This window comes from Pongo pygmaeus, chromosome 13 (assembly GCF_028885625.2).
Source record: "Pongo pygmaeus isolate AG05252 chromosome 13, NHGRI_mPonPyg2-v2.0_pri, whole genome shotgun sequence".
Taxonomy (NCBI): Eukaryota; Metazoa; Chordata; class Mammalia; order Primates; family Hominidae; genus Pongo; species Pongo pygmaeus.
The window spans coordinates 78,034,313-78,059,657 of NC_072386.2; the positions used below are offsets into that span (position 1 = coordinate 78,034,313).

At 39.2% G+C, this 25,345-nt stretch overlaps 2 protein-coding genes across 10 annotated transcripts in view; one reads left to right on the forward strand and one right to left on the reverse strand.

The window, feature by feature from the left end:
- CENPP (centromere protein P) overlaps positions 1–25,345 on the reverse strand; it is a 286,353-nt gene that overhangs the window by 61,775 nt on the left and 199,233 nt on the right. The window lies entirely within an intron of this gene.
- ECM2 (extracellular matrix protein 2) overlaps positions 1–25,345 on the forward strand; it is a 66,252-nt gene that overhangs the window by 6,958 nt on the left and 33,949 nt on the right. For 2 of the 9 annotated variants that reach the window (XM_054502634.2, XM_063650255.1), the window contains exons 2-3: positions 16,625–16,672; positions 17,292–17,341. The gene's annotated coding sequence lies outside the window, so the exon portion shown is untranslated. Of the gene's footprint in view, positions 1–16,571; positions 16,673–17,199; positions 17,342–25,345 lie in introns of those variants that run through there. The other 7 variants (XM_054502632.2, XM_054502636.2, XM_054502633.2 and 4 more) reach the window with 6 other exon arrangements.

A 25,345-nucleotide genomic window follows, 5' to 3' on the forward strand; every position in this document is an offset into this window, starting at 1 on the left:
TGAGCCAAGATTGTGCCATTGCACTCCAGCCTGGGCAACAAGAGTGAAACTCCGTCTCAGAAAAAAAAAAAAAAAAAAAAAAGAATTAAAAACAAAAATCCCATGATAATCTTAATAGATGCAGAAAAAACATTTGACAGAATCCAGCATCGCTTTACGATTAAAACTCTCAACAAAATTGGCACACAAGGGACATACCTTAATGTAATAAAAGCTATCTAGAACAAACCCACAGCCAACATAATACTGAATGGGGAAAAGTTGAAAGCATTCTCTCTGAGAACTGGAATGAGACAAGGATGCCCACTCTCACTACTCCTCTTCAACACAGTACTGGAAGTCCTAGCCAGAGCAATCAGGCAAGAGAAATAAAGGGCATCTAAATCAGTAAAGAGGAAGTCAAACTGTCACTGTTTGCTGACAATATGATCGTTTACCTTGAAAACTCTAAGGACTCCTCCAGAAAGCTCCTAGAACTGATCAAAGAATTCAGCAAAGTTTCCAGAAACAAGATTAACGTATACAAATCAGTAGCTCTTCTATACACTAACAGGGAACAGGTGGAAAATTAAATCAAGAACTCAACCCCTTTTACAATAACTGCAAAATAAATAAATAAATAAAATATTTAGGAATATACCTAACCAAGGAGTCGAAAGACCTCTACAAGGAAAACTACAAAACACTGCTGAAAGAAATCACAGATGACACAAAAAAATGGAAACACATCCCATGCTCATGGATGGGTAGAATCAATACTGTGAAAATGCCTGTAGTGCCAAAAGCAATCTACAAGTTCAACGCAATCCCCATCAAAGTACCACCATCCTTTTTCACAGAATTAGAAAAAACAATTCTAAAATTCATATGGAACCAAAAAAGAGCCCGCATAGCCAAAGCAAGACTAAGCAAAAAGAACAAATCTGGAGACATCACACAACCTAATTTCAAACTATAATATAAGGCCACAGTCACCAAAACAGCACAGTACTGGTATAAAAACAGGCATATAGACCAATGGAACAGAATAGACAACCCAGAAATAAACCCAAATACTTACAGCCAACTGATCTTTGACAAAGCAAACAAAAACATAAAGTGGGGAAAGGACAGCCTTTTCAACAAATGGTGCTGAGATAATTGGCTAGCCACATGTAGGAGAATAAAACTGGATCATCATCTCTCATTTTATACAAAAATCAACTCAAGATGGATTAAAGACTTAAACCTAAGACCTGAAACTATAAAAATTCTAGAAGATAACATTGGAAAAACCCTTCTAGACATTGGCTTAAAAAAAAAAAAAGAAAAAATAATAAAAAGAAAAAGAAAAAAAGAGGAAAAAATAAAATAAACAAATAGACATTGGCCTAGGCAAGGATTTCATGACAAAGAACCCAAAAGCAAATGCAATAAAAACAAAGATCAATAGCTGGGACCTAATTAAACTAAAGAGCTTTTGCACGGCAAAAGGAAAAGTCAGCAGAGTAAACAGACAACCCACAGAGTGGGAGAAAATCCTCACAATCTATACATCTGACAAAGCACTAATATCCAGAATCTACACCGAACTCAAACAAATCAGTAAGAAAAAAACAATCCTATCAAAAAGTGGGCTAAGGACACGAATAGACAATTCTCAAAAGAAGACATACAAATGGCCAACAAACATATGAAAAAACGCTCAACATCACTAATAATCAGAGAAATGCGAATCAAAACCACAATGTGATACCACCTTACTCCTACAAGAATGGCCATAATCAAAAAATCAAAAAACAGTAGATGTTGGCATGGATGCGGTGAACAGGGAACACTTCTACACTGCTGGTGGGAATGAAAACTAGTACAGCCACTATGGAAAACAGTGTGGAGATTCCTTAAAGAACTAAAAGTAGAACCACCATTTGATCCAGCAGTCCCACTACTGGGTATCTACCCAGAGGAAAATAAGTCATTGTTTGAAAAAGATACTTAGACATGCATGTTTACAGCAGCACAATTCACAATTGCAAAATCATGGAACCAACCCAAATGTCCATCAGTCAACAAGTGGATAAAGAAACTGTGGTGGGTGTGTGTGTGTATATTATATATATGTATATCATATATATGATATATATCATATCATATATACATACACAATATATATAACAAATGCTGTTAATTCATTCCTTTTTATGGCTCCATAGTATTCCATTATATATATTATTTATATATATTATATATATTAATATATAATATATATTTTATATATTTATATATTATATCTATTTTATATATATATATATATATATATATATATATATATATATATATATACACACACACACACACACACACACACACACACCATGGATGACCTGGATGAGATTGGAGACTATTATTCTAAGTGAAGTTACTCAGGAATGGAAAACCAAACATCGAATGTTCTCACTGATATGTGGGAGCTAAGCTATGAGGACGCAAGGGCATAAGAATGATACAATGGACTTTGGGGACTTGAAGGGAAGAGTGGGAGTGGGGTGAGGGATAAAAGACAACAAATAGGGTGCAGTGTATACTGCTTGGGTGATGGGTACACCAAAATCTCACAAATCACCACTAAAGAACTTACTCATGTAACCAAATACCATCTGTACCCCAATAACTTATGGAAAAATAAAACAATAAAAGAAAATAAAATAAATTAGCCAGGTGTGGTGGTATGTGCCCATAGTCCCAGACATTCGACAGGCTAACGTGGGAGGATTGTTTGAGCCTGGGAGGTTGAGGCTACAGTAAGCCATGGTTGTGCCACTACAGTCCAGCTTGGGTGACAGAGCGAGACCCTGTCTCAAAAAACAAAACAAAAAGCATCGGACATCATTTTGGGGAAGTATGCTACATCACAATAAGACTTCTATACCTAACTCCTTACTATATAACAGTACTATATATTCCTCACCCAAATTTTCTTGCCTGAAACTATGGCTTCCACTCATGATAATTCCTGGCTTCCAATCCCAGCGTCACACTTAAACCTGGACAAGAGGGGTTTGTGACATGGGCTCCACTTGGCCACTAAGCAAGATGTCTATGTGCTCTCCCACAGCCACCTCCCCAGGAAATGCTCTGAGTATCTGGTAGCCTGGAATTCTCTGCCCAAATAACTTTGCTTCCAGGGCTTATGCATTCCTCTTCCCTGGCTCTATCTCCCTGAAGACAGACCACACTGCTAAGTGCAAGCAACCCCAGGGCCAGAGGGTAGCTGCTCATATGCAGCTGGGGAAAGAGCCCGGAGGCATAAGTAGGTCATGGCATAGGGTAGAAAAGTGTGGCGGGCTGTGTACTGGCTCCTTCCTGAGCCACCATGTTTTGGTGTCAGTGAATCCTGAGGAGTTAAGGATTCTAAATTGGAACCTGGCTTTCCAGGTTGTTATGAAGGATACATTTCAAGATAAGAGAATGAAACATAATTTATTTAACTGCTTGCTGGCTTAAGGTGTAACTTTTACACATTTAGAATATCATATGTGAACCTTCATTTGTACTCTTGCCTCAACCCCTACATTCCTTTACATGCATAACTATCTAGAAATACTTCCAGCCTCCTGGACTGAATATTACTACAGCAGGACAGGAAATCAAAGTCTGAACAAAAAAAAAACAGGTCTAAGAAAACTTATATCAATTGTCGTATCTTACAGTTTATTTTAATTCTCAAAAATAAAAGAAACTGAACGATTTCATTAGATGATTCCCTCTTACCAAGACTTCAGCACCCAGCATCCTCCAATGACACCATTTTTTTTTTTTTGAGACAGAGTCTCGCTCTGTCACCCAGGCTGGAGTGCAATGGCACGATCTCGGCTCACTGGAACCTCTACCTCCTGGGTTCAAATGACTCTCCTGCCTTAGCCTCCCAAGTAGCTAGGACTACAGGCATGCACCACCACACCCAGCTAATTTTGTGTATTTTAGTAGAGACGGGGTTTCTCCATGTTGGCCAGGATGGTCTTGATCTCCTGACCTCGTGATCTTCCTACCTCAACCTTCCAAAGTGCTAGGATTATAGGCTTGAGCCACCACGCCCGACCCAATGACACTATTTGTTCAAATGAGTTTGTTTCCACTTCTATACTGAATGTAGGGGAATCCATCAATGTGTCCTGTCTCTGTTATCATGCTGAGTACAGAGATTCAGTGTCTGTTTTAGTCACCTGCAACTTCAAGGGAAGGCTCCAGACTCTAGTGGCTTGGAGGAACTATGGATGGAAGAACCAGACCCAGAACCCAGCCTCTAACTGTACTGTACTTTGTCCACATTGGCCATTATTACTAAGCCTGGCTCCTGAACAAACTTTGCTCAGGGAGTAAGAGAAGTGCTCAGAGAGAACGTACATCTATGTTCTCCACTGCCTAACAACACTATCTTAGGGAGGCAGATCAAAGAAGCACAGATGCTATTCATAAAATGATATCTAATCCGGTGTCTGGGAAATTCCTTTGGCAAAATTCTCAATAGAATGTCATCTAGTTTTTTTGTTTTTTTTTTTTGAGACGGAGTCATGCTCTCTCGCTCAGACTGGAATGCAGTGGCGCGATCTTGGCTCACTGTAACCTTTGCCTCCCAGGTTCAAATGATTCTCCTGCCTCAGCCTCCCGAGTGGCTGGGACTACAGGCGTGTGCCACAACCCCCAGCTAATTTTTGTATTTTTAGTACAGACGGTGTTTCACCACATTGGCCAGGCTGGTCTCAAACTCCTAACCTCAAGTGATCCACCCGTCTCGGCCTCCCGAAGTGCTGGAATTACAGGCGTGAGCCACTGGGCCAGCGTCATCTAGTTTTTACTCAAATCATTCTTGTCCTATGCCCCTGGAACCTCATCAAGTAGCTCAGCTGGACAGTTTTGGTTATGAGAAAGTGTGTTCTTTTTCTAATTAAGCCCAAATCGGCCTGCTTGTAGTTTCTATCCATTGATTCTAGTTCTGGTCTCTGGAGCACAACAGAACAAGTCCATAGCCCATTTTCCTATGAGTGGGTCTGTTTGGTCTCTTCTGTCTCCCTCCGCAGTTCCTTGAAACCGTCCACGTGAGAAAATCAAGTAGCTATATGTGAATGAGTATTTTGCTCTCTTTCTGTGCCACTGTCCATTATTTATCCTTCTATTACTACCAAACTGCCTTAATTACTGTAGCTTGTTTATAATCAGTGTTGATATTTGGGATACAAAGTCTTATAGCCTTGTTCTTCTTCAGGAATGTCTTGGCTTTTCTTTGGCCTTTACACTTCCCTATAGAGTTTAGAATTTGTCAAGTTCTAGATAACACACACACACACACACACACACAAAAGTGAACTGCTAGGATTTTGATTTGAATTTCATCAACTCTAAGATCAGTGTAAGAACACATGTTATCTTTGCAACACTGAACGTTCCACTCCCTGAGTATGGTATCTCCCAATTCCCATAACCTTTAACTTCTCTCAAAATTTTATAATTTTCTCTGAGGATATCTTGCCTATTTTTTGTTACTTTTTAACTACTTGATATATTTTTAATATACTTGATATTTACACATCTTTTCCTTAACTTCATTATCTCACTGTATAAAGACAATTATTTTTTAATTTCTAGGCAATATAACTTGTTTTTATTAAAATATATTTCCAATCTGATAGTTGATGTACTACATTTGTGTTGTAGAAAACTTTTGCCCAATATCAGTGATCATATGCAGTAATAAAATCTTTAATATCCTGGCACGTATGGGGTGGACAGCCCCCTAATTGGGACTCTCACATTTCAGGTATCCTTTTGTTCCCTTTGCTGAGCTGAAATAATGGTTTTGTCTTAATCCTAATGAATTTGACAGGCATCAATTTTCACATTAATTTACTGTCTGATCTTCTTTGAAGTAGAGCTCCATTGAGCAGAGAAAGTACCAGCAAGAGAGCTTTCATGATGCCACAGCAGTGAAAGACCCCACAAAGCAGAACCATCAGCATGGTGGATTACACAGGAGCAAGGGAGGACCATGAGCCTTCCTAGTGACACACATGCAGCAGCAATCTGGACCTCAGGGATGCCAAAACACTATTTATTTTTATATATTAATTGTGTGTCTGGAAAACTCTAAAGATAATTTTAGTAATTTATCTGAAAATTCTTTCGGATTTTTTACATACACATTCACATAATCTGAGAATAGTAACAGTTTTTCCTTCCTTTACTTCTTTTTTCCCATAAGAAAATGAAGGAAAAACTGTTTCTCTTCTTTTTCTTGCTTTACCACACTGGCCAGGACCTTCAGTGGGCATCACGGTTTTGTTCCCAGAAAGGGAAAACTGTCAGTATTTCACCATTTAAAAAAATAACAGCTATCTTGAGATATAATTTACGTACCATAAAACGCACACTTTAAAATATACAATTCCGTGGTTTTTAGTATATTCCTAGTTAGGGCCATCACCACTATTTTCAGAACATTTTAGTCACTTCATAAAGAAACGCTGTACCCAGTAACAGTCATTCCCTATCTTCTTACCCCCTTCATTTCAGGCAACCACTAATGTACTTTCTCAATGGATTTGTCTATTTTGGACATTTCATACGAATGAAATCACTCAGTATGTGGTCTTTTGTGACTGGCTTCTTTTACTGCATGTAATGTTTTTGAGGTTCATCCATGTGCTGACACTTTCAGCATGTGTCAGTATGACATTCCTTTTTATTACCAAATAATATTCCCTTGTATGGATATGCAGCATTTCGTACATTCATTCAACAGTTGACAAACATTTAGGTTGTTTCTAAATTTTAGCTGTTGTGAATAGTGTAGCTATGAACAACTGTGCTCAAGTTTTCGTGTGGACATATGTATGTTTTCAGTTCTCTTGGGGATACAGCTAGTAGTTGAAGCATGTTGTTTTTTTGTAGATAATCTGTCAGACTAAAGATGTTCCCTTATATTCCTAGTATGGTAAACATTTGCTTTCTTTATTCTTTTTAAAACACTAATGGCTGTTGAATTTTATCAAAAATTTTTTTGGCATCTATTAAGATGATCACAAAGTGTTGGGACTGTTACACTTAAGCCACTGGTTCTTGAATAAACCCAGTATAGTCACAATATATTATTTATATATTGTTGGATTTGGTCTGCTAATATATACGTATTTTAAAATCTATGTTCATTAGTGAGACTGACCTGCAAAATTTTCCTTTCTCGTGATGTCTCTGTCAGTTTGTAATATAGTTATGCTGGTCTTAAAAAACTGGTAGAATTCACTCGTGAAGAATATAGAAACCTGTGATATCTCTTGTGGGAAGGTTTGAAATTATGGACTCAATGTCCTCAATAGTTATAGACAATTTAGATTTTCTGATTCTTCTTGTGACAATTTTGGTTTTTTTTCAAGAAATTATTCATGTAATCTAAATATATCAATTTACTGGCATAAAATTGTTCATAATATTGTGTCCAGAATTGGTGGGTTCTTGGTCTCACTGACTTCAAGAATGAAGCCTCAGACCCTCATGGTGAGTGTTGCAGTTCTTAAAGGTGGCGTGTCCAGAGTTTGTTCCTTCTGATGTTCGAATGTGTTCGGAGTTTGTTCCTTCTGGTGGGTTCGTGGTCTTGCTGGCTCAGGAGTGAAGCTGCAGACCTCCACGGTGAGTGTTACAGCTCTTAACGTGGGGAGTCTGGAGTTGTTCTTTCCTCCCAGCGGGTTCATGGACTCGCTCGCTTCAGGAATGAGGCTGCAGACCTTCCCCGTGAGTGTTACATTTCATAAACGCAGAGGTGGACCCAAAGAGTGAGCACCAGCAAGATGTATTGCAAAGAGGGAAAGAACAAGGGTTCCTCACAGTGGAAGAAGACCTTGGTGGGTTTTCAGGACAACGTTGGGCAGCCTGCTTTTATTGCCTTATCTGGCCCCACACACATCCTGCTGATTGGTCCATTTTACAGAGAGCTGATTGGTCCGTTTTGACAGGGTACTGATTGGTGTGTTTACAATCGCTGAGCTAGACACAAAAGTTCTCCAAGTCCCCACGAGATTAGCTAGACACAGAGCACTGATTGGTGCATTCACAAACCCTGAGCTAGACACAGGGTGCTGATTGGTGCATTTACAAACCCTGAGCTAGACACAGAGTGCTGATTGGTGCATTCACAATCCCTTAGCTAGACATAAAGGTTCTCCAAGTCCCCACCAGATCAGCTAGACACAGAACACTGATTGGTGCATTTACTAAACCTTGAGCTAGACACAGGGTGCTGATTGGTGCATTTACAAACCTTGAGCCAGACAGAGAGTGCTGATTGGTATATCCACAATCCCTTAGCTAGACATAAAGGTTCTCCAAATCCCCACTAGACTCAGAAGCCCAGCTGGCTTCACCCAGTGGATCCCGTACCAGGCTGCAGGTGGAGCTGCCTGCCACTCCCGCGCCCTGTGCCTGCACTCCTCAGCCCTTGGCCGGTCAGTGGGACGGGGCGCGGTGGAGCAGGGGGCAGAGCTCGTCGGGGAGGCTCGGGCCTCGCATGAGCCCCGGCGGGGCGGGAGGCTCAGTCATGGCGGGCTGCAGGTCCCGAACCCTGCCCCGCCGGGAGGCAGGTAAGGCCTGGCGAGAAATCAAGCACAGCACCGGTGGGCCGGCACTGCTGGGGGACCCGACACACCCTCCGCAGCTGCTGGCCGGGGTGCTAAGTCCCTCACTGCCCGCTCCCAGTGCGGGGCCCACCAAACCCACGCCCACCCAGAACTCTAGCTGGCCCGGAAGTGCCACGTGCAGCCCTGGTTCCAGCCCATGCCTCTCCCTTCACACCTCCCGCAACCTGAGGGAGCCGGCTCCGGCCTCGGCCATCCCAGGAAGGGGCTCCCACAGCACAGCGCGGGCTGAAGGGCTCCTCAAGCAGGGCCAGAGTGGGTGCTGAGTCCGAGAAGGTGCCAAGAGCGAGCAAGGGCTGCGAGGGCTGCCAGCAGGCTGTCACCTCTCAAGATGTTCTTACTGTCTTTTAAATGCTTTAAGAATTTGTAAGCTGGGCGTGGTTGCTCACACGGGTAATCCCAGCACTCTGGGGGTGCTGAGGCGGGTGGATCACCTGAGGTCAGGAGTTTTGAGACCAGCCTGATCAACATGGTGAAACCACGTCTCCACTAAAAATACGAAAAAAAATTTAGCTGGGTGTGGTGGTATGCGCCTGTACTCCCAGCTACTGGGGAGGCTGAGGCAGGAGAATTGCTTGAACCCGGGAGGCGGAGGTTGCAGTGAGCCGAGATCGCGCCACTGCACACCAGCCTGGGCAACAACAGCGAAACTCTATCTTTAAAAAAAAAAAAAAAAAAAATTGTAGTGATAAGAATTTCTCTGGTCCTCACATTGGTGAGCCACGCTTTCTCCCTTTTTTCATGCATCGGTCTTGCCACAGCTTTTACTAGTTTTGTTTTTTAAAGAACAACTTTGGAATGTAGAATATTTGACAAAATTCAACACCCTTTCATGATAAAAAAAAAAAAAAGAAAGAAACCCTCAACAAATTAGCTATAGAAAGAATGTACCTCAACATAAATAAAGGCCATTTATTTATTTTTTTGAGACGGAGTCTTGTTCTGTTGCCCAGGCTGGAGTGCAGTGGTGCAATCGTGGCTCACTGCAACCTCTGCCTCCAAGATTCAAGCGATTCTCGTGCCTCACCCTCCCAAACAGCCGGGTTTACAGAAACAGAAAAACGATCATAAAATTCATAAGGAATCACAAAAGACCCTGAATAGCTAATGCAATTTTTTTTTTTTTTTTTTTAAACAGGGTTTCACTCTGTCACCCAGGCTGGAGTGCAGTGGTGAGATCTCTGCTCACTGCAATCTCCACCTCCCAGGTTCAAGTGATCTTCTGCCTCAGCCTCCTGAGTAGCTGAGACTACAGGTGCATACCACCATGCCCAGCTAATTTTTGTATTTTTTGATAGAGATGGGGTTTCACCATGTTGGCCAGGCTGGTCTTGAACTCCTGACCTCAAGTTATCCACCTGCCTTGGCCTCCCAAAGTGCTTGGATTACAAGTGTGAGCCACGATGCTGGCACCAATGCCATCTTGATCAAAGAAAACAAAGTTGGAGGCATTATACCACCTGACATCAAAATATACTACAAAGCTATAGTAATCCAAACAGCATAGTACTGGCATAAAAACCAACAGACCAATGGAACAGAATAGAGAGCCAGAAATAAATCCATGCATTTACAGTGAATTGGTTTTTGACAAAAGTGCCAAGAGACACAATGGGGAAAGAACAGTTTCTTCAATAAATAAATGGTGCTGAGAAAACTGGATATCCACATGTAAAAGAATGAAGTTAGATCCTTATCTCACACCATAAACAGAAACCAACTCAAAATAGATTAATGAATTAAATGTAAGATCTATAAATGATGAAACTACTAGAAGAAAACATAGGGGGCCAGGCGCGGTGGCTCACGCCTGTAATCCCAGCGCTTTGGGATGCCGAGGCGGGTGGATCATGAGGTCAGATCAAGACAATCCTGGCCAACATGGTGAAACCCCGTCTCTACTAAAATACACAAAATTAGCTGGGTGTGGTGGTGCATGCCTGTAGTCCCAACTACTGGGGAGGCTGAGGCAGGGGAATTACTTGAACCCGGGAGGCGGAGATTGCAGTGAGCCAAGATCCTGCCACTGCACTATAGCCTGGGGACAGAGCGAAACTCCATCTCAAAAAAAAAAAAAAAAAAAAAGGAAAGAAAAGAAAACTTAGGGGAAATGCTCATGATATTGGTGTAGGCAATTATTTTTTGAATATAATTCCAAAAGCACAGGCAACAAAAGCAAAAATAGACAAATGGCATTACATCAAATTAAGAAATATCTACACAGCAAAGGAAACAATCAACAGAGTTAAGGGACAACCTACAAAATGGGAGAAAATATTTGCAAACTATGTATCTGATAAGGAGATAATATCCAAAATATATAAGGAACTTGATAGCAAGAAAACAAATAACACAATCAAGAAAATAGGCAAAGGACTTGAGAATACATCTCCCTTTAAGAAAGGTGCCATTATAGAATACTGTATGGCGGTTCCTCAAAAATTTAAAAAGTAGAACTACTAGATGATCTAACAATCCCACTAATCTCAAAGGAAATAAAATCACAGGCTGGATGCAGTGGCTGACGCCTATAATCCCAGCACTTTGGGAGGCTGAGGTGCATGGATCACAACGTCAGGAGTTTGAGACCAGCCTGGCCAAAATAATGAAACCCCATCTCTATTAAAAATACAAAAATTAGCTGGGCGCGGTGGCGGATGCTTGTAATCCCAGCTACTCATGAGGCTGAGGTAGGAGAATCACTTGAACCTGGGAGGCAGAGGTTGCAGTGAGCCGAGATTGCGCCACTGCACTCTAGCCTGGGTGACAGAGCAAGACTCCGTCTCAAAAAAAACAAAAAAGGAAATAAAATCAGTATGTTGAAGGAACAACTGAACTCCCATGTTTACTGCAATATTATTCACCAGTGCCAGGATATGGAATCAACCTAAGTGTCCATCAGCGAATGAATAAAGAAAATGTATATATGAAAGGAAGCAAATTCTGTTATTTATGACAACATGGATGAAACTGGAGGACATTATGCTAAGTGAAATAAGCCAGGCACAGAAAGACAAATACTGCATGATCTCACTTATATACGGAATCTTAAAAAAAATCTAACTCAAATTAGCCAGGCACAGTGGCAGGCACCTGTAATCCCAGCTACTCGGGAGGCTGAGGCAGGGGAATCGCTTGAACCAGGGGGGTGGGGGGGTGGGGGTGTGGGCGGGGGGGGGAGGGGGAGGGGGATGGCGGTGGAGGTTGCAGTAGAATAGTGGTTACCAGTGGCTAGTGACGGGGAAATGGGGAGATATTAGTCAAAGGGTACAATGTTTTAGTTAGGCAGGAGGAATAAATAGTAAGTATTTGAGATGATAATTTTTATTTTATTTTATTTTATTTTGAGATGGAGTCTCGCTCTGTCACCCAGGCTGGCATGCAGTGGTGCAATCTTGGCTCACTGCAATCTCCGACTCCTGGGTTCAAGTGATTGTCCTGCCTCAGCCTTCCGAGTAGCTGGGACTATAGGCACCCGCCACCACACCTGGCTAATTTTGTTTTTTTAGTAGAGATGGGGTTTCGCCATGTTGGCCAGGCTGGTCTCGAACTCCTGACCTTGTGATCCGCCCACCTCGGCCTCCGAAAGTGCTGGGATTACAGGCATGAGCCACCGCCCCCAGCCAATACATTTTTTAAAAAAGAAAAAATCCCCAACTTTTGGCTTTCTAAATCTTTTCTCCTTCATATTTGTTTTTTACTTTATTGATATTTTTGCTCTTTAATATTTTTAGCAAACACTCGCAAGGCAAAAGGCTGCTCACAGTTATCTCCTGATCTAGGTCCAGTGATTCTTCATTATATTCTCACTTCATTGATGATTTTTTTTTTTTTTTTTTGAGACAGAGTCTTGCTCTGTTGCCCAGGCTAGCGTGCAGTGGTGTGATCTCGGCTCCCCACAACCTTTGCCTCCCAGGTTCAAGTGATTCTCCTGCCTCACCCTCGCGAGTAGCTGCAACTACAGGCGTGTGCCACCAGGCCTGGCTAATTTTTGTATTTTTAGTAGAGACGGGGTTTCACTATGTTGGCCAGGCTGGTCTTGAACTCCTAACCTTGTGATCCGTCCACCTTGGCCTCCCAGAGTGCTGGGATTACAGGCATGAGCCACACTGCCCCCAGCCTTCATTGATGATTTTAAGATTTTTTTTATGTGATCTCATTTCTTTTTTTTTTTTTTGAGACAGAGTCTCGCTCTGTCGCCCAGGCTGGAGTGCAGTGGCACGATCTCGGCTCACTGCAACATTTGCCTCCTGGGTTCAAGGGATTCTCCTGCCTCAGCCTCCCAAGTAGCTGGGACTACTGGTGCATGCCACCTTGCCCGGCTAAGTTTTTGTATTTTTAGTAGAGCCAGGGTTTCACCATGTTAGCCAGGATGGTCTCAATCTCCTGACCTCATGATCCGCCAGCTTCGGCCTCCCAAAGTGCAGAGATTACAGGCATGAGGCACCGCGCCCGGCTGATCTCATTTCTTACTTACTTCAATGGGAAGGTTGGTATCAATCTATCAGTATTGGATATAGAAAACTGAAATTTTAACTGTGCACTTTACAAATTTATGCCACTTATATGTATTACCCATTCAAAAATGTGAAAACTGTTTAAAAAAAAAAGTGTCAGGGAAATGGTCATTTTATATATTTCTGGTGCAAGTATACATTATTTACTACAACCTTTTTGGAAAGCAACCTGGAAATGCGTACCCAAACTCAAAAAGCCCATTCTATTAGAGGGGGGAAAGGGGAAACAACCCAAATGTCCATCAATAGGGGAATGGTTGAATGAGTTGTGGGATACTTATGTATCATTACTCCACTTAAATGTAATATTCCATTGGGAAAGTAAGTTCAGCTAAAGTAAATGAAGCAACTGTCACACTTTAGTATAGCTTAAAAGGCATTTGAACTATGGGCCGAGAGGTCAGTCCTAGAACAAAGTCCATACTACTCCTCCCCTCATTTAGCATCGTCTCCATCTTCCTCCTACCAATCTAGCCACCAACCCTGCTTATCTTCTAGAAATTTAGGTTAAACAAGACCAAGAGCCTTCAAAGCCCTTAGTAAGTAGGCTATACTTAATTTCTGCAAATCCAAGGACTGCAAAACTCTACTCTGCATCAACTGAACGCAAATCAATCACTTTAATTAAGCTGAGCCCTTACTAGATAAATGGGACTCAAACCCATAAAAATTTAGTTAACAGCTAATACCCTAATCAACTGGCTTCAATCTACTTCTCCCACAGGCAGTGGGTTGGGGGGGGGGTCGGGGGGGGCGGGGGAAGGTGGGAGAAACCTGGCAGGATTGAAGCTGCTTCTTTGAATTTGCAATTCAACATGAAAGTCACCTCGGGGCTGGTAAAAAGAGGTTTAGCCTCTGTCCTTGGATTTACAGTCTAATGCTTTACTCAGCCATTTTACCTCACCCTACTCCACTTATGTTGGCCAACCGCTGACTACTCTCAACTAACCATAAAGATACCGGAACATTGTACCTATTATTTGGTGCGTGGGCAGGGGTTGTAGGCACAGCTTTAAGCCTCCTTATTAGGGCTGAACAAGGTAAAACTAATTTCTGAGTATGGCCCTACTTGAAATTTCCAAAATTTACCTTTATTTGGGTATTAATATCTACAAAGCTGTCATATGGTAGACAATTGCATCCTTAAAAAAAACCCAATTTATTGGTACTCTAGACAATCAGGGAAAATACTGAAAAGGTGATTTTACTTAAAACAAATATCACCTGAAAGAAATGTCCTAGAGTCTAAATCTTCATAGGCAGATGGCCCTGTGGCACGGGTAATGCTCACTCTGCTCATATTGTTTGGTGACCAATACCACATTCCTGCAGAGTGTTGTCAGAACCAAGTTTTGGGACATAATAATGTCTGCAATAATAAAGGGGGTAGGAGAAACCATAATACCAGCATTTTCCATGTGCTAGTGTGGTTAAAATAGTTTCTGCAAAAGGACTCATGTAACAGTCCATTAAACCACAAAATTTTAGAGCAGGAACCTCAGAAATTATAAAATTTGGTTTTCTGCAACCTTCTCAATCTCATCGTGGTAATTACTGGTATTCCTCAGTGCTGTTACTTTAAGAGTTACTTCTTTTTTTGATTGTTTGTATTCTTTTCTGATCTGATTATACAAAGCTCAAAACATGATAAAAATATAAAAGAACATAGTAAAAGTCTCCCTATAATTACTGTTAATATTTTGTTGTTTATTCCTTCCAATTTGTTCTCTAGTAAAATGCTAAATTACATACATCAAAAGAAGGTAAGATCATAATACATGTACAGTTTTGAAAATCTCTTTATTCCTGGTATAGCGTGGACAACTATGCATGGTGGTATTAATGGAGTTTACTTCTGTTTCTCCAAATAGCTTTATGGTAAGCCCACATTGTTCTCTATCTATACACAACTGGGTTAACTTTTTTTTTAATCCATGGTTACAGTACTTCAGAGTACTTCCTTGAAGGCACACTTTTGTACAGAAAGAGGTGTTTCTACAATGGGTTCCTAGAGGTGAAATGATAGGACAGACAGTATAGCTACTGTTCAGCTGTCCTCAAGGAAGAGGAGAGTTTCTGTTTTCCCTATACACTGGCCAACACAGCATATCATCAACATTTTTTCCCCCAAAAATCCCTGTATGTATTTCAAATCAGGCCATGATTTCTGATTAGCAGTGGTCTTCAAGCTTGACTGAGCATTGACATTATTTGGGTAATTTTTCTACCCCCAAAGTTTTGTCAGCAACATCTCACTATGGTAGTGAAAAAATAACCTTCCTGTTTTAATTTACTTTTCTTGACTGTTATTGAGGTTGAGAAATCTTCTTCCTCTGTTTTATTGACCACTGACATTTCCTCTTCTATGAACTGCCTGTTTAATGGTGTTTGCTCATTTATACTCATCTTTTTCTTTTCTTTTCTTTTCTTTTTTTTTGAGATGTAGTCTCGCTCTGTCGCCCAGGCTGGAGTGCAATGGCGCAATCTTGGCTCACTGCAACCTCCGCCTCCTGGGTTCAAGTGATTCTCCTACCTCAGCCTCCTGAGTAGCTGGGACTACAGGCATGTGCCACCATGCTCGGCTAATTTTTGTACTGTTAGTAGAGACGGGGTTTCACATGTTGGCCAGACTGGTCTCAGACTCCTAACCTCAGGTGATCCACCTGTCTCTGCCTCCCAAAGTGCTGGGATTACAGGTGTGAGCCACTGCACTCAGCCAGTTTTACATTTTTAAAAATAAATATCATTTTCCTTATTTTTAGGAAGTTGAGTGGCTTATGTATTTAGTCCCTTATCTTGATTCAGTCTATCTAGGTCAGTTTACAAAATCCTGATTCAGTCTAACCACGTCATTTAAACAAATACTTAGCTCCTCTTTGCCAAATGATTTGGACCCCTGAAATAACGATATAAGAATTTCAGGCCAGGTGCGGTGGCTCATGCCTGTAATCCCAGCACTTTGGAAGGCCGAGGTGGGTGGATCACATGAGGTCAAGAGTTTGAGACCAGCCTGGCCAACATGGTGAAACCCCATCTCTACTAAAAAAAAATACAAAAATTAATCTGGCGTGGTGGCGGGCGCCTTTAAGCCCACCTACTCGGGAAGCTGAGGCAGGAGAATCCCTTGAACCTGGGAGGCGGAGGTTTCAGTGTGCCGAGATCACGACATTGCACTCTAGCCTGGGCAACAGAGCAAAAACTCCCGTCTCAAAAAAAAAAAAAAGAATTTAAAAAATAGTTCCAAAATTAGCTAGTCTAGGATAGGCACTGAGTTAGGATCTTCATATCTGTTATTCCTTTTATTTTCAGAAAAATTTGAAAGGTATCACCCTAGTTTTACAGAAGACTAAACTTTGGTCAGAAACATTAAGTAACTTACTCAAGGTCCCTCATAAACAGCAGGGTTGCGCTTGGAATCCTGATCTGTCTCTAACTTCTGATTTGCAGATAAAGAAACTGAGGCCAAAGTACACAACTAATTTGCCAGCGTAACAGGTAATTAGGAGCCACACAGCTCCCTTTCACATTTTCTTTCTATTATTTCATGGTTAGAAGTTACATAATTTCCACTGACATTAATACATAACCATTTTTGTTGTTGTTGTTGTTTTGTTAGTATTGTGTGTGAGATTGAGGTGGGCGGGCAGATGAGTTAAATATTATTAATCCAATTTAAAATAGATTCCAGATATACACAGCCTTTAGCTGACGAGAATATCATCCCTATAATCTGATAAAGCTCAAGTGACATCATCCTGGCTAGTATAAACTTTAACATTTTTAATGTGAATAGTCTATGAAAACCACAGATTTCTTAATCAAGCTCATTTTTATGTTTCCAACTCTGCCTTTTCAGCCTGCAAACAAAATGCTCTTCCCCCACACCCACTGCTGTTTTCTACTTTTCTTATGATTAAAAAAAATATTTCCCTTGGTAACCATCTTCCCTGGTTACTTTCTTGGCTGATTTTCTGCAAAAAGAACTGAAAGGCATTTATCCCCAAGGGAGGCAGTTATTTTAGATTTTACTAAGAAGTTCAGCAAATACTTTTCAACATTCCCTTCTGTCCTTTCTTTGTTTTTAAAGAAAGCTCTGATTTTGTTTCATTTTCAGCTGGAGACTTAAATGACACCAAGCAAAGCCTACTTAGTTTAGATTTCCAGGTAAAAAAGTTTTAAATTTTAAATTTCTACTTAGCATGTGGAATGGTTTTAATATTTGGGTATTTTATTTCGCAAATATGTTTAACTCTTGAGTAAATTAGCTCATTACTAATAGATTTTTAAAGTTCAAAGTATGCATTATTCTGTTTGCTTTTTTCACGATGTACTTCCCAAGTATTTCAGAACTTGTATACTTAGTATTAAATTATTTTTATATGTTTAGGTGGAATTATGTGTTCAACAGAAGTATAAATTGGTTTGAAAATATTATTCTTAATTTTTAAGTCCTAAGAGAACATAAATAATTCAAAATATTTTTCATTTTAAATCTGTTGAATGAAGTGAAAAGAGATAATAGACATCTCATGACTTCATGTAGAATTTTAAAATTCTAAATTAATATTTTTAAAGTTTACTTAAGACAACTGGTGAGAAATTTTAAATGAAGAAAAATAAGTTAATCAAGGTTTATAAATAATATTTAATGTTGGGATAAACACAGTAAGTGCTAGAAGGAAAAAAATTACTTGATAAAAATGATACTATGATTGGAATCCCAGAAAATTTACCTCTAGGAGGCAAACACTCAATTACGAAGTTGTTTATGAAAGCAAATATTAAGTGCAAAGCAAAATTCTGTATATCATATCAATGAAAATAATGAAGGCCTAAGCATTAACAGTAAAATTAGTATTGAGAGACCATTTCCTAAAATGTATTTAAACACTGTAGTGAGACTGTTTAGATACTGATTTTGTCAAAATTAAAATAGCTCTGTAAGTTTATTTCTGTGCCTATCTATTTAGATTTCTGGGTAAGTAAAAGTGAGTCAATTTGGGGGAAAAAAAGAAAGAGAGGTAGTTTCCAGAATGAGGATACTGGGAGAGAGGGTTGTGCTCAGCCTGGCCACAGCTGGCACATTCACTCCTAAGTACTCAATCAGGCAATGTCCCATAAGTGAGTGCTTTCAGGAGGCCTCAGGACAGCAGGATGCCTGAGACCCTCATGAGAGTTTAACTCTAGAGCCTCGAGGTCTAGGCCTTGACTGCTCACAACAGGATGGAGGGTCTGCACATACAACTGTCAAAGCAAGAAAATTTCAATGTATACATTTCATGCATTGCAGAGCACTTATGATACCCATCAGAGCCCACTTGCCCTGCTACTCAGCAAATTCTAGTTTCACTTTGTCTCTCAGTTCAGGTTTTCATATTGCTTTCCCCTGCTGTTGTTGTTATTCCCTTCCAACATACTACTTTGTTCTCTGAATTGACTTTTATGATTTCAGGTGCCAATCAGCTAATGGATTTGGTCCTTCTTTACATGCTGCATGTTAATTTTTCTAAAACTAAAGTAGATTGCAAAAAGTTGTTCAAAAAGTTGTTCAAATGACCTATGAAATATAGGTCATTTCAATGACCTATAGTAATGGTTTTCAAATGACTGTGGCAATTAATGTATATATATACTGAAGAAAGGTTTGTATGCTGGCATGAAGATACTTTAGAGACTGCCATTTGTTGAACAAAGGTGATGTGGCAAGTCAGACTATGAACTAAGTGAAACCTGACTAGAGGAAGATGATTCTGGCAGATGAAGTTATAAAAAGAAGTACTGAGATTCAAGAGGGGAAGCTGAGCTGACCTTGTGCCCTCTTCCCCTCTCACCAAATCCCTTGAAATAATACAAGATATATTACAGACAAATAAATACACGAATATACAGCTACACTAGGAAATAAAAAGGGGAGCTCCTGGTGGGACAGACACTCTGAGGAGTCCTTCACAGACAAAGAGAAGACGGAAATGAATTTAAAGAGGGAAAATGTACCCTTGAACAGTCATGGGAGAAAACAGAGTGAAGAGAGCTTGTATAGGAAAAAAAGAAGTTTTTAGTTTAAAAGATCTCAAGAAGGATACATTAAACAGCAATAACAACCTATACCAAGGTACATTCCATTCTTTTACCAAGGTAAAACTTACAAATATCAAAAGATATGTTGAAAATTTGAAAAAAATTTCTATAGAAAGAAAAAAAAATTTCTTACAAAGGGATGAGAATCAGATTCAAGTCAAATTTCTCATCAGCAACACTAAATATAAGAAATAATGGACAAATATCTATAAGGTATTAAAGAAAAATGATTAGAATGATTTTGAAACTGTAATTCTGTTTCCAATTAAACAACGATATTTTCAGATCTTTAATAAGAGCACAAAATTTTACAACTTACAACATTCTCTGAGAAAAAGAGGATATATTTCTGCAAGAAATAAAAGGAATCTGAGGGAGCTTCTCCTTCTGATAATGGCAGACAAGGCAAGTCAGATCATTAGACCTGCTGAGAATAACTAGAAAGGGTGAGAAAAACAACAGGGCCAATATTTGGGATGGGACTGAAACCCAGAGAGGTTTAGAACAGTTTTTCTTCTAGAAGCATCTAGATTCCAGAAGAGGTGGTTGAGAAGATTAGTAGAGCTTTAAAACAGCCTCAGGAGGACAAAGAGAAACGAACAAACAAAATGGAGGCAAGCAAGCAGTGGCGGGTGGTAGGAAAAGTGAAGTGGACCCAAAGCATATATATGTATAGATATAGATACATACATATATATATAGACATAGATATAGATTTTTTTTTTTTTTTGAGACCGAGTCTTGCTCTATCGCCCAGGCTGGAGTGCAGTGGTGTGATATCGGCTCACTGCAACCTCCACCTCCCGGGTTCAAGTGATTCTCCTGCCTCAGCCTCCTGAGTATCTGGGACTACAGGCACATGCCACCACAGCCAGCTATTTTTTTTGTATTTTTAATAGAGACGGGGTTTCACCATATTGGCCAGGCTGGTCTCGAACTCCTGACCTTGTGATCTGCCCGCCTTGGCCTCCCAAAGTGCTGTCATTACAGACGTGAGCCACCGCACCCAGCCCAAAGCATAATTATTAATTCAATATGGTGAAGCCCAGCTTCAAATCACTCAATATTCTATTCATAATGTACTTAACCTTATGCCTGAAATAGACGCAAATCCTCAAGTATTTTCATATACAATATCTGGCACTCCATCAAAGGTCATCAGGTATATGAAGAGACAAAACATGGCTAAAAACCTAAAGAAATAAGAGACAACCGAAATAGACACATAGAGGATCCAGAAAACCTAGTCTTCAGACACAGACTTTAAAACAAATATTTTTAATATGTTTAAAAAAATAAAAGATGAGATTAAAATTTTTAACAAAGAATTGGAAACAAAAAGAACATACTGAAAACCTGAAAACTAGAAAATACAATAAAAGAACAAGGAAGTCAATGGATAGATTTAATAGCAGATAAATCACAGATGAAGAGAGTATCAATGAACTGGAAGATCAGTTCAGAGAATAACCAGGATGAATCATTGAAGTGACAGACGAACAAAAAATACAAATGAGGGGAAAGTGACATTAAAGACACAATGAGAAAGCCGATATGCAAGTATCTGTAGTTATAGAAAGAATGAAAAAAGGGAAAAGAGAATGTACTATTTGTATAGTTAAGGGCTGAGAAGTTTCCAAATGTGATGAATAACATCAGGCCACAAATTCAAGAAGTGCCAAATAGGATAAAAACAAGAAAATTATATCTTTATATACAGAGTGAAACAGCTGAAAACCAAAGACAATGAGAACATCTTAAAAACAGCAAGAGAAAAAAAATTACTTTTAAAAGTGAAAAAATTAGATTGAGAGATGATTTCTCAAAACAATGGAAAAAAGAAGACATAGAAATTGTATCTTCGAGCCGGGTGTGGTAGTTCATGCCTGTAGTCCCAGCCACTTGAAAGGTTGAGTCAGGTGGATCGCTTTAGCCTAGGGAGTTCAAGGCCAGCCCAGGCAACATAGTGAGACCTCATCTCAAAAAAAAAAAAAAAAAAAAAAAAAAATTTAAATAAAAAAAGAAAAAGAAAAGTAGTGGGAAGAAGGCAACAATGGAAGCTAGGAAGGAAATGAAAGTGTGGGGGGAAAAAATCAACTGTATCTTTAAAATGCTCAAAGAAAACACTTGTCAACCCCAGAATGTGTATCTAACAAATACATCCTTTCAGGTAAACAAAAAGAACTGATCAACACATCTGCACAAAAGGAATTACTAGAAGGTGTTCTTCAGTCAAGAAGAAAATAATTCTAATAGAAGAAACGAGATATAGGAAGGAACGAAGGAAAATAAAATGATAAATGTTTAGGTAAACCTAAACAAGTGGTTCTCAACTGAGGGGCAGGTTACATTTGATAATGCCTGGAAACATTTTTGGTTGTCACAACTAGGAGGAAGGTACTAATGGCATCTAGTGGGTAGAGGCCATGGATTGATGATAAATAGCCTATAATATACAGGGCATCTCCCCACAAAAAAAAGAATTATCTGGCGCAAAACGTTAATAGTGATGAGGATAAAAATTCTGATCTAAATGAACTTTGACAAAATAAAAATAATCTTTTGAGGGTTTAAAAATACATATATAATTAAAACACAGAACTGAAACAGCATATATACTGGGATAGGGTAAATGGAGTTAAAGTTCATCCTGGTTCTCATATTGTCCAGGAAGAGGTAAAGGTACTAATTTATATTGACTTTGATAAGTCAAGGATGTATGTGGTAATCTCTACAAAGAAGAGAGTGGTAAAAAGTGTATAATTACTAATGAAATCATAAAAACCAAGCAACCAATTAAAAAGAAAGAAAACAGAAAAAGGAACATAGAACATGTAGGACAAATAAAAAGCAAATAGAAAGTATATTTCAACTCAAACATTAAATTTTACATTAAATATAAACAGCCTAAATGTTCCAATTAAAAGACAAAAATTGTTAAACTGCATTAAAAAACTCCACAATATGCCACTAATAGGAGATATACTGAAAATATAAAAATATAGAAAGGCTGAAAGCAAAACATATATTTTGCAGACATTAACCAAAAGAAAGCAACTACATGCAGGAGCAGAAAACCAAAGACCACATGTTCTCCCTTATAAGTAGGAGCTAAACATTGGGTACTCATGGACATAAAGATGGCAACAATAGACATGGGAGGAAGGCAGGGAGAAGAACAAGGATTGAAAAACTGTTGGGTACTATGCTCAGTACCTGGGTGATGGGATCATTCATATCCCAAACTTCAGTACCACACAATATACTCAGTTAACAAACCTGTATACAACCCTCCTGAATCTAAAAAGTCAAGAAAGAAAAAAAATGCAACTACATTAATATTAGACAAAGTAGATCTTATAGCAAAAGCACTCCCAGAGACACTGAAAGTATCTACCTAATGATAAATGCACCAGAAAGATATAACGACTAAATTTGTACATACCTACAATCATTAGGACAAACAAGGCAAATTATCAGGACAATTTGGACAAATAGGTTAATAGTATTAAAGTCTTTAAAATCCTTATTGATATTCTGTCTATTAATTAAAAATATTAATTACTTTTTATTGGCATAAAATGACTATTAATTTTTTTAACAGACTTTTTTCAGAGCAGTTTTAGATTCAGAGCAAACTGAGTGGAAAGTACAGAGTTCTCATATGTGCTTTTCCCCCACTATCAAAATCTTATACCATGGATAAATCTATGCTGACATATCATTATCACCCAATGTCCATAGTTTACATTAGGGTTCACTCTTGTTACTCTGTATTCTTGGGTTTTGACAAATTTTTAATGACATGTACCCACCTTTATAGTACTGTCATCCCTTGGTACCCTTGGGGGACTGGTTCCAGGATCCCTCAAGGACACCAAAATCTGAGGCTGCTCAAGTTCCTTATATAAAATGGTGTAGTATTTGCATATAATACACACATATCCTCCTGTATACTTTAAATAATCTCTAGATTACTTACACCTAATACACTGTATAGGCTAAGTAGTTGTTATACTGTATCATTTAGGGGACAATGACAAGAAAAAAAAGTCTGCATATGTTCAGCACAAATGCTACATAGGCTAAACTACATTTTTCACTCATGGTTGGTTGAATCCACAGATGCAGAACCTGTGATATAAAGGGCTGACTATACTGTATCAGAAGAGTTTCACTGCTCTAAGAATCCTCTGTGTTCCACCTATTCATCCCTCTCCACCCCAAATCCACTATTCTTTTATAGGTTGCATAGTTTTGCCCTTTCTAGAATGTCATAGAGTTGAAATCATACATATGCCATCTCAGGTTGGCTTATTTCATTTAGTTATATATTATATGCATTTAAGGTTCCTCCATGTTTTTTCATGGCTTGATGGCTCATTTCTTTTTGGTGTTGAATAATATTCCATTGTCTGAATATACTATAGTTTTTTTTCCATTCACCTATTGAAGAACATGTTGGTTGCTTCTAAGTTTTGGCAATTATGAGTAAAGCTGCTATACATATCTGTGTGCAGGTTTTTGTGTGGACACAGATTTTCATCTTATTTGGGTAAACACCAAGGGGCACAATTGCTGGGTTGTATGGCAACAGTATGTTAAGTTTTATAAGAAACTGCCAAAGTATCTTCCAAAGTGGCTGTACCATTTTGCATTCCCATCAGCACCAAATAAGACTTACAGTTGCTCCACACACTCACCAGCACTGGCTGTTGTCAGTGTTTTGGGTTTTAGACATTTAATAGGTATGTAGAGGCATCTCATTTTAATTTGTAATCTGTCTACTATTTTTGAAACTAATATTTAGGATTGAAGTGTTGAAATTTTGGACGATAATTGTGGATTTGTCTATTTCTTTTTGCAGTTTTTGAAAACAAGTTCACCAATTATTTTTGGTAATGTCTAATCTGCTATTCATCCCTTTTCATGTATTTTTTCTCTCTCACATTGTAGTTTTCATCTTTAAAAGTTTGATTTGGGTTTTTAAAAAGTATCTTCTATGTTTCTACATTACATGGTTAATCTTTCCTCTAACTTCTTGAACATATAGAATATAGGTATAATGATTTTTAAACACCTACTTTATTAGTATATCAGCACTGTCATTTCTGAATTGGTTTCAATAAACTGATTTTTCCCATTATGGGTCAACTTTTCCTGTTTCTTTGTATACCTGGTAAATTTACATTGGATCCTAAAACATTTGTTGGGTTCTCTGAGACACTGTCAAGTTATTGTACGCAGTTTAATTCTTTCAGAAAGACTTGCTTTTAAGCTTTATTAAATGGGATCACAGCAGCCTTTAGCCTAGGGCTAATTATTTTCCTCTACTGAGCTAATGTTCTTCTGAGTACTCTACCAGATGCCCTGTGAATTGTAAGGTTTTCCACTCTGACTGGTGGAACACAAACTCTTCCTGGTCTTTTTTAAGCTCCAGAGACCGGTTTTTTTCTCCCCCCCTTTGTCCTTTAGGTTAGTTCTTTTCCCAGTCTCACGTATTAATAGTTTACTTACATACATGTGCTATCCAGTACTCAGTGGAAGACTTCACATCTCTGGAAGGGTTTCTCTGGGTTAGCTCTCACCTCTCTGTACTCTGCCCTAGGAACACTAGTCTCTTTGGTGTCCTCAGATTTCCAGCTGTATCTTTTCAACTTATGGAGACTGCTAGACTCTGCCTGTGTTCCCCTCCCTGCAACTCCCTTGAGGGAGTAAGCAGGTCAATCACAGGTCTCTCCGGGCATTTGATTTGCAACCCCTTTCAGGGATCACTGGCCTGGACTGCTCTTTGTTTAATGTTTGGAAAATGCTTCAGATATATATTGTTCTATTTTTAAGTTGTTTCAGGTGGGAAGGTATACGTGGTCCCTATTACTCCATGTTGGCTGGGAGTCAGATTTGATAAGTTTTGTCATAATACTGGTGTAATGGCTGAATGATTCTCTAGGAAGCGACCATGATGTAACTTCACAGACTCTCCAAAAGTCTGAAGTTACATCATGGTCGCTTCCTAGAGTATCATTCTACTTCATGGAGCCACTCTTGTTACTAGTTGTCAAACTAGTAGGAATGTTGTTATGGCAATAC